General features: G+C 34.9%; 1 pseudogene; it reads right to left on the bottom strand.

The window, feature by feature from the left end:
* Positions 1 to 1545: 1545 nt before the first annotated feature.
* Positions 1546 to 9895, bottom strand: part of LOC149545684 (ABC transporter G family member 11-like) — a 13006-nt pseudogene continuing 4656 nt past the window's right edge.

Here is a 9895-nt window from a genome sequence, read left to right as displayed (position 1 = left end):
TTTTGGAATGCATCAACCATTACAACCCAGATACAAAGCAAATTCTATTGCCTAATCAAATGGTGTTGATTTCCATTGATCGTCAAGTGATAGTGAATTGCTTGCAAATTCTAGAATAGGAGGAATTCTTTGATTTGATGATGAGAGGATCTATGTCTAAGTTCTCTCTAAAGAAATTGGTTTGGAGGAAGTTGATCATGCACTATTGGTTTTGAAAGCCAAGGGGAGCTAAGAGTAAAGTCCCTAAAACTCTTTTTGGCTCAGACCTCAAACAAAAAATTGTTGATATTTTGGTTCTGTTGCATCGACTTAAAGGTGAGGTAGAAGCTTTTAATTTTGTAGAGCAGTACTTCTTTTTGGTGCAAGTTATTTTCTCAGACACATAGTATATTGACTGGGCGCATGAGGTCAGTGAGCATCTTTCTAGGGCTCTCAGTGCAACTAAGTTTTATAATTCATTTTATATTTCCTCTTTCTTGATATACATGTTGTCTTCTCTCCAATTGTGGTCAGGACTACCTAGAATTGAGAATTTTCCTGATAATGTAAAAAGTTATGAGTTTTATCCGTGCTTGCAATTACAAAATAGTTATGTGAAGTATATTCGAGTAAATGATGCATTCACCATGAGGATTTGTAGGGAGCTCCAAGGGTGTCTGGAGTGGGGATTCAGCCTGGAAGAGATGACAACCATCAATCAATTTGGTAGTTATTTCATTCAGTTCTAATCATTTTCATATTTGCATCTTGCAGCATTTGATGGATTTCCACTGAAGCTTCCTAGATATCAAGATGATATGATCGTGCTCATGGAGATAGTGAGACAAGCACTCTAGGTGAACATGTTGAGCACCAACTTGAATAAGAAAGGGTACAAATTCCCTATAAAAGTTGGAGCATACAGTTGTGAAACCAGATCATATGCAAAGAATATACTCAAAGCATTTGAGAGTAAATACAAATTGGAAGAGTATGAAGCAGTAAGGCCCTTGTTTGATCCTAATGGATATGCCAGAGATGTGCTCCAAATTGGAAGTGTAATCAAACATGTGACAACCATGGAGGATTATTGGGCAGATTGTAAGAATGAACCGAAGAGTCAAGATCGTGCCTTTGCTAGATTCACAATTGATTAGGTAAAGACATATGGTATAAATTTAGATATGGAAGGATTGGTAGATGATGGTCAGAATATGTACAGTAATACATATTTGACTAGGTTGAGGAATACTCCCATTAGTTTTGAACCATATGTTGACATAGAAGAAAACTTTGATGTCATGATGACTAGAATTATCAAAAGAATTGGGAACCGGGTTGAGTGGATAGCTAAGGAAAGCCAAAGCAAGAGCACAACTACTCAGGCTTCTCTACCTATAGCTACTCCTACTTCATCTCAAAGTGCCACACCCAGTGCTACCACCATAGCTACACAAGGACTAGCCCAATCCCCAGGAGGAGATGATCAACCCTAGAAAAAGAATGTTCCAATAGCCCCAACCTATCAAGGTGGATCACTACCAGTCTTTGGAGCTCAAGCTGAAGCTAAAAAAGGAATGAAAGAGCAGAAAGATGGAGCTCCTGCTCCAGTCTCATCTCCACATACCACTCTACCCTCATCCCCTCAACCTTCTCCAACTCCATCTCCTCATGGAACCCCCGTCTTATCCCCTCATCATAGCCCTCTTCCATCTGTAAGTGCTCCTATTCTAAAGCCCACTGTCTCTCCTATCCAAATAGTAGAGATTGGAGATGATAAAAGTAGTAGTAGTGAATCCACTGAGTCTGATGAAGTTGCAAAGAAAAATCAAGAAGAAGAGAAAGCTCCAGGTTCATCTTGGCTTCTTTCTCGAGATCTAAAGAACCTCTTTTCTACAACTACATTGGCAGAGATTCTAGTAAAGAAGAAAACGTTCAACATTGAATCACTTGGAACAACCTCCAAAGTGATTAGTATAGAATCTTGGCTCGAGGATACTTTGGAGAAGAAGAGGAAAAGAAAAGATGAAAGTGTTTCCTCAAAGGATGTTGTATCTCAAGCGATGTGCTCAGGCTCTACTATGGTGAAAGCTAAAAAGTAGAAGACCTTGTCAATATTGGGACAAGATCTAGAAACATGGCACTTAACTATGGAGGTAGCAAAACCAAACAAGGCAGGGAGAATTGAAGATATGACACTAGAGGACTTCACTCTACATTTAATTGATCTTGGAAAGGCTAGACATGATACAAAGGTAGGCCTATGGAAATCGGGTAATGAGGTGATGGAAGAACAACTAGAGAATCTCAAGTGGTCAAAGATCAAAATGAAAGCTGAAATAGAAGAGTTGAGAAGGATTATCAAGCAATTAGTTGTTCCATTGGTGACTATCACTGATGTGCCTACTACGAAAAATCCTTTAGTAGAAGAGGTATAGGATTTCATATCACAGCTCTAGAAAGATAGGCATTTTGGTCAGATTGGAAGGGAATGGATTGAGAAACTCAATGTAGATGGAGTTTCCCTAATAGACCAAATTGGAAATATTGTACTTTGACTAGAAACTAAAAGGAATAATATTATGTCTAACAGTAATATCTTGGCTAGAGAAAGGGCGAGGTGTATAGATTGCATTTCTCTCTTGGAGATGGTTATTCAGATGAAAGCAAAGGATGTAGCTGAAGAAAAGATTCTAAAGAAAGGAGATGAACCCCTAACGAATGGCTCTAGACTATGAAATTCAAGCTAGAAATGATTCAAGAAGATGAGAAGGGACTCAGTGAAATAGGGGACAAAGCGAAGAAGACCCAGGACAAAGCATTTGAGCTCATATAAGGATTGCACACCGAGTCACAAAATAGTGGGCAAGGGAAATCCTTGATTAATGTAGAAGTGATGAAAAACAATTTCTTTACATACTTGAGTAACTTGTCTAGGATAGCTTCAAGCAATCAAAACAAAGTGATAGAACTACAAACACTTGGTGGATACATGCACGTGGCTGCTAAAGAAATAACAAGTCAATTGAATGGAGTGAAAGAACTAGCTTTAGAACATTCAAGATGGCTTTTGAGATTCACCAATGTACAAGTACCCAATTATGAAAAATTAATTCCCATCATGGTGGCTGCTAAAACATATAGGATGAAAACTGAAAAGGGGAAGAAGTCCAAGTGATTCAGATTACCCCCTTTTCATTTTCTGTTGTAAATTTTGAAATCTTTGTTAATGTTTTGATAAGATAAATTGGCATCTTTCCATTTGTCATCTAGAGTAGATGAACCGATTAATATTCTCATTGTAACGGTCATCTCTCAAATCCTATATGTATGAAATTCAATGATTAATCAAAGGTTGGCAAAATTTTGGTGTGAAGTACTATTTATTGTAGAGCCAATTGAATGGTATTTTATTTCAATCATTTTTCGCTCCAATAGTTTAGGTGATTAATTAGTATTTCCTTTCTGTCTTTGCAGAGAACTAGGGAAGAACGAAGTTTCATTTCCCTTGTTTTTCCAAAATTTAAATGAATGTAATAAGTATTGTTATAATTCATTTGATGAAAGGATTCTGTTAGTTTTTCTTGATTTGTCAGTCTTAGTCTATATTTGAATTTCAATTTTTTCTAGTCTTATGTGAATAGATTTATGGATTCATAAGTAGTGTGGATATGTGAATCTATTTCAGTATTTAGAAAATATTTCTTGACTAAATTAAACTTTCTAGTTAGGCTTAATTCGGTTTGCCTCTTCTACTCTTGGGTTAAGAGCATACCCCACATTAGTCTTAGGAATAAAACATAATTCCTTGAACATCATTCACATAGGGAGTTGTACCTCAATTCAGAGGGAAACTAGACATTCTTAGAAATGGTTTCCCAACTATTGTGTAAAGTTGTTCTTCATTATAAGTTTGGGCACATAGAAAGAGGAAAAGAAGAAGGACGAATCTATTTACAAACACACCTTCAAAGGCTTCATTCAGGCTCATATGGACACATATTTCATTGCTTCTTTTTAAAAAAGGTTATGTGAACGATCATGGTCAACCAAACTATGCTCTTAAATGGCAATAAAAAATTAGAAAATCAGGTTTATGTCAACTTTACATGCAATTTTCTACTTGTTATTAACTTTATATCAAAAAATTGAGAGAAAATAATCTCTAGCAAATTGAATCTAGTTTCTAACTTACTAGGACTTATCTCAAAAAAAAAATTTGATTGGTCAAAAATTTGAATTTTAATACAATATTACGAATTTTTTTGAAACAAAAATAAGAAGTAGATGTATGTCTGACCACCTTAATCCAAATCAAATGATAATATTTTTAAAATAATATTCTAGATATAAGTAATAGACTCATGCCTAGATGTGACACATATTTTTGGTTTTTTTTATTCTAAATAAATAATAAATAAATAATTTTTGACTTCAATATTTTTGTAATAAAAAAACTCTCATGTCTGACCACTTTAACTAATTCAAAACTCTACAAAATTCAATTTTTTATTTTTTTTCCTTATAGTAGAAGAAAAATAGAATGTGATAAATCTTTTGGATTTTAAAAATGTTGTACCATCTAAAAGTTATAGTTATTTTTCAAGTATTGTGTTAGTCAACACTTTATATGTAACTCCATTAGAAAATAAGTAATAATTACTTACTAAACTCATAATTTGACAAATCTTACATTTATGAAAAGATAAGAACATTCTTAAGAAACCCTTTTCATTTCATCAAGTTTTGCTGAAAAAAGAGTTTTCAGTTACATGTTTGAAGTAAAAATCACATCAAAAATTGGCCAAAAGCACATTTTAAGGATGTTTTTAAAGTTGACCATATAGGTTTGGTATCAAAAGAGATAGTAGACCTTATAAAGATATTAATTGTTTTCATTTAGTATTAGGGTGGGTGGGAAAAATGTTGGAATAGATTTTGAAATGGTTTGAGATATTTTAGAGCTACAAATTTTTCAGATCACCACTTTTTGGCACACCATGATCCCGCACATACCCAAAAGTGCATGATTTATTGTCTACTTTCTAGATCTGGAATCAGTTTGGAGTAATATTGAGCTCCTATTTTTAGTGTTGAAGTAGAGGCTTCAATTTCCTCCCTCTCTACATTCAGAATCTAGGTTCTTTTCTTAATTTTTGTTCTTTCTCTAGTTGTTTTCTTTGGTATTTGAGGGATATCTTTATCAATTGTGGGGATGGAGGGGTATTTTCTTTTCTATAATTTACTTTAGAATAAGACCCTTCTACTTACATCTTTTTCTCTCAATGTCAGATTGATTTGCCACTCGGCTCATGCTACACAACTATCACACCTAGAAGGCACAAATGACTAGGCTTCTCATGTCAAGAGGCTTATGGTCATGTTTGGATGAGAACCAACTTACTCTAACATGTCCTCTCAAGGTTTCTTAACATAAGAATAAAATGGATGAGGCCATGGGATTGATTACACTGAACATCTTAGATAGTCTTCTATTTCACTTAGATGGTTTGACCACTCTACAGGCTATTTGGATGAAATTCCAGTCTTTGTTTAACATAGTGAATGAATTCTGGGGATTCCAACTTGATGTAGAGTTGACTTCTTTGACACCTGACAAGTTTTCCACCATTGAGGACTTCTTGATGAAGTTCAAATCTTTGCATACACTTTTACAGGGATGTGGGAAAACCAAGATAGATGATGAGTGTATCTTTTTGATACTCTCAAAGTTGAGGGGATAGTATCAGATCTTCTCTTCCACTTTCTACTCCACTATGGATGCTTTGGGTAACAAACATTAGATTCCATCTTTTGACACATTTTGTGATTGATTAACTCATGAACAATCCAAGATCAATCATATGGATTCACTTATAGGTTCACAATCATAGACATTGCTTGCCAAGGATACATAGGAGTAGAAGCTGAAGCAAGTATTAGATTCTCCTTCTACTAGTTCATCATCTTCTTCTCAGAAGAAGGAGAAAAAGAAGACAGAGACTCCTACTTGTTCCTATAGTAAAAAGGGATCTTGTGATGAGGCACATTGTTTTTAGAAGAGATTTGATGGCTATGAGAAATAGATTACAGATTTGCAAGCTCTTCTTTAGAAAAGCACTATTTCTTTTGCATCCTCTTCTACCTCATAGGGGTCTTCCTTTTAGTCTTCTTCCATATCTTTTTCCTCTGCATTAGATTTTTGATAGGGTCATGCGTTACGAGCATCTAGTGCATCCCCTTCCCAAGTCCCTTGGATATTGGATTCAAGTGCTTCTCACCATATGACATCTTCTCATAGTGTCTTCTCTACTATTGAGGCTTCTCCCATTCCTCATATTCATATGGGGAATAATACTACCCTACTAGTCTATGGAAAAGGTTTAGTTAGCATTTAGGATGGCACCTTTAATGAAGTATTGTCTGTTCCATCTCTATCTACAAACCTTCTCTAAATTTCTTAGATTATACATAGTGGATTAGGGAAGATATTTGAGTTTGCTATAGATTTAGTCTTCATTTGGGATCATGATATAGGAGGCCTTATTACTACAAGGAAAATTTATTCTTCCACCTGTCTCTACACCTTCTTGCACTTTTTCCCACCATCTTCATTTTCAAATAACACTACTCTTTCACAAGAGCATCATGTGTTGTAATCAAAATACTTAAACCTTTGTATTATTCCTAAGATCCCTATTTTGAATACCACACCATATCTATTTGAGGTCTTTTCTCTTTAGCAAGATTCTTCTTTGTCTCTACTTCATCCTCTAGCTCCATTCATCAAGCCTCCAAGTGCACCTATTATAGATTCATTAGTGGACATTCATGATAATGTCATCACACTTGCCTTGGAGATTCCCCTTCAAGATCCTCATATTTTCTCCTTTGAGCATTAGCTAGGCCTTCCAATTTTCCCTCTCATTTAGGGGTACCCTTGTTTACTCAATAGTGGAGTTTCATTGGTTCAATTATTTCTCTAGGGGCTCCATTATTTTTGGGGCACTTTGGTGTCTTTTCTATCTCTTATGGGGAGGCTGGTTGTACTTATGGTTTTGAGAGAGTCTCTCAAGCCATTTGTGGTGGAAGTTGTCCTTAGGGGGCCTTGTTGAGGCCTCCCTTCCTTCATTTTTTAGCATGTTTATTCTTACCCATTTTTGGGCGAGGGTATTTCCCATGAGGTTTTCCCTCTTTCCCCATTTGTAGAGGTTGCATTTCTTTGCATTATAAATGAATATCTAACATGGCCTTGTTGTCGAGACCCATTCTGCATTTCATCTTAGTTTATGAGCTTAAGGTATTCCCCTAAGTTGCACTTAAGTGGGGGTGTTAGAGTAAATAATTATTTATTAATTATTTATTCTTTTACTTAAGTTTACTTAAGCTAATGCATTTATTTATTAGTTTTATTTGATGAGTTGTTGAAAACATGAGAGTTTGTTCCTATCTAAGTCATACTTATCTCCTCATATTGATCGAGAATATTCCACCTTTTGTGGACGTATGCTTAGTTATCAAACTTATCTTCTAGAACTTTCCACCTTGTTCTATAAGCTTCCTTAAGGCCTTTATATTTGATCTCACTCATTATAAATTCATATAATTCACATAGCAATTTCATTTTCTTATTATGAAATATCTTTTCTTGCTTTGTTGAATTGATCTAAGCTCTTGTTCCTTCCTTCTTTAGTTTCTCTTCAATAGGCTATTTGCATGCAGGTAATCTTGGTGCACTGTAAAGTTGGCTTTTATCAACTTCTACAATTCTTAGGTATGGAGGCAGATGAAGTGACACAAGCTTTTTCATTATGATTACTCCTAGAGAGCACTATGCAAGAAGTGTCCTCTAGAGTAGTATAGACATCACTACCTTGTTTTGAGTTGGATTCATATTCAAAGTAATAATTTCTAGAGTCGCTAGGTCCTCTAGGGGATTCCTCATTGACAAGTATTTCTTCTATGACTTCCTTGTTCATTCCCATTTCTCTAAGCATAGCATTTCTAGACAGGACAATCCATCATGTTCATCAATCAAATGAAAAAAACACATGCTTTCTTTCTTTGGGGAAGCTCCTTCAATTGTTAATCTCTGATTTCTATGAAACATATATGGTTGCCTAGCTTACATTCTAGGATGATTATTATTCCTAGGGATATCATGATAATTAATTCTAGGCATCTTCCTTTTTATTTTGAAAATGTTAGTCAACAATTTTTGAACTCAAGGGTCACTAAGTAGATGTCTAATTTTGAGTTTGTTGCATTTCTTGTCTCCACTTCCTTGTAGCCAAGAAGTCATCTTCTAACTCCACTGCTAATCTATGTGTTGCATCAACATCTACCACTTTTTCTCTTCTCAAGTGGAAGTTGTTATTATGAGGCATAATGGTCATGAAGAAACCTTTTTAGTTTTTTGCATTGGGTCTTTTTGCTGCAAGGATTTTATAAATAATCTTGTTGAATTTGTGTATAAAATCTTTCATGGGTTCTTGAACTTCCTTCTTTAACCATGAGAGTGTTAATAGAAGAGTTTGTTCATCATTGGCCACTTTGAACCTAGATTCAAAATTAGTTCTCATGGTAGCCTAGTTGGTGATAGATCCATTAGGGAGATGATGAAAATAGTCTACCATAGCTTCTGTCAGATTTTGGACAAATAATCAGACTACCACATTTTTAGTACTAACAACAATAACCCCGTAGGTAGTGTGGAAAGAATTCAGATACTTATCATTTGATTTCTTCCCATCTCCATTGAAATTAGGAAGAGTCTCTCAAGCTCCTTTGGGTGATGGATTGCAATTTTTTCCTAGGGCAATAAGTCCTACTTGGGTACCCCAGGGATTGGCAGCCATGACTAGTATTTAGAAATTGATCATTTGACTATTAAAGTACACAGGGATGAGGGTACCAGGTGAAAGCAAAACATGTAGAGAAGCAGAAATAGGATGAGGTTTGGTGGGAGAGGTAGGGCCACTCTTACACTTGATTTTTTTCTTCCTCTTAATGGTATGACTAGGGGCAGTGTTTACAGATTCTACAAACTCAAAAAATTTGTCTATGGTGCCTTTTTTTTATCACCCTAGTTATATTTTCATCCTGTGAGGCTAACTAAGGAAGATCAAATACTAGGCTTATTGAGCAAGGTTATGTTTGGGGATTGCTAAGATAACATTCTAACAACCGCTTCTTCTAGTGCAATGGGCACTCCCTAATTAGTTCAACCCTTTCCTCTTCATCTTCGAGGACATGGCTGACTCCCAAGTATTATTCATTGCTACTCCTACTATTCCAAGCTAAGGTGTTTAAGTCATAAATAATTTCTTCTTGAATATTATCAAATCCTAAATTAGGTTGGAGTAGGATAATGTCTTAATGAGGAAGGACCATCTTAAATAGATACCATGTATGTTCCCCAGTAGAGTCACCAAAAAATGTTAGTGAATAGTTTTTCATCCTAGTTAATTATACTTTATTTGTAAGAAAAACACAAATTCAAAAGAATTGATTCTTTATAGTTGCAAAGAATCTTTGTGTTTCAAAGGCACAACTTCCTTCTAAAATGATTTGCAATATAACTCTTTATACAAATGAATCATTTTTGTCATTTTTTTAAACCAAAAAGAACTTAAGGAAAGATGTAAACATCATTTTATAACCATAAAAGAATGTTTTAGTTATGAAAACTATAATCAAACATATGTCATATGAGATAGCATTTTGAATCTCAAATTTGATGAAGCTCACTAGAACAAACCAAAGTGAAAAATAACAACAAAAAAATTAATGAAATAAAATCCATATGGAATGAGCCTCACATGAAATTCATAACCCAATAAGATAACCAAATTATTATTAGATAGACACCATAGAAATAACCAAATGATCAGTATCTATTATCATTAGCTTGTTC

The sequence above is a fragment of the Cupressus sempervirens genome, chromosome 7 (assembly GCF_028749045.1).
Source record: "Cupressus sempervirens isolate cs-2001-9-10 chromosome 7, ASM2874904v1, whole genome shotgun sequence".
Classification (NCBI taxonomy): Eukaryota; Viridiplantae; Streptophyta; class Pinopsida; order Cupressales; family Cupressaceae; genus Cupressus; species Cupressus sempervirens.
Note: the sequence above shows the minus strand (reverse complement) of the source record. Positions and strands in the feature narration are given on the sequence as shown.